Source organism: Chenopodium quinoa, unplaced genomic scaffold (genome assembly GCF_001683475.1).
Source record: "Chenopodium quinoa cultivar QQ74 unplaced genomic scaffold, ASM168347v1, whole genome shotgun sequence".
NCBI lineage: Eukaryota > Viridiplantae > Streptophyta > Magnoliopsida > Caryophyllales > Amaranthaceae > Chenopodium > Chenopodium quinoa.
This window is the reverse complement of record NW_018742879.1, coordinates 338,758-339,501: the sequence shown is the minus strand read 5'-3', so window position 1 is coordinate 339,501 and position 744 is coordinate 338,758. Positions and strand designations below refer to the sequence as shown.

Below are 744 nucleotides of genomic sequence, written 5' to 3'. Positions count from 1 at the left end.
CATCGTACTTCACAAGTTCCTTTACAAACTTGTATGATCATTGTTTGTTGTTGTTGTTGTTGAGACTTGAGAGAAGATCTTTATGGTCACTTAACAAGATTTCTCTTACATAGTGCAGCAACTTTTTGTGCCTTTTGTCGAAATAAAGAGCAAAAGGAAGGATTGAGCAACTGCACAAGTAAATTTGGGGTGCTGTAAAGCTGAAATTCAGTACAGAAATCTATGATTATGTGAATATGCTATCATTACCAGCATCTAAACATAACAGTTTAACTTACACCTTTAGGCAAATCAGACTGAAAAAGATTGAAAAAAATGAAAACGCCCACCGTGGGGCTCGAACCCACGACCACAAGGTTAAGAGCCTTGCGCTCTACCAACTGAGCTAGACGGGCTGTTATTTGATACTAAAATGTGCTAAATTTATTTAAAAGTTTATATAATCTTGATTGTTTACAACCGTATAAGAATTTAAGGAAAGAAATTCTTTGAAAGTCCCTATGAATATTGTAATTTATTGGTTATTAATTATATGATTATATGATACTTGTATAATATATTAGTTATATAATACATTTAATACTACCTCCGTTTTTTTTAGTTGATACATTTTGACTTTGTGCACTATTCACATAACCTACTTTGAATTCATTTTATGATTTAGTTTTAAATAAATATATATTCATGTGGGATCTTGTTAGCTTTATTTCAATGTCTATTTTCCAAATATCAAAATTTCATAAT

General features: G+C 30.6%; 1 non-coding gene across 1 annotated transcript; it reads right to left on the bottom strand.

Moving 5' to 3' along the window:
- Positions 1 to 322: 322 nt before the first annotated feature.
- TRNAK-CUU lies at positions 323 to 395 on the bottom strand. Its single transcript has one exon. It is a non-coding gene; the product is annotated as a tRNA-Lys (tRNA).
- Positions 396 to 744: the final 349 nt, after the last annotated feature.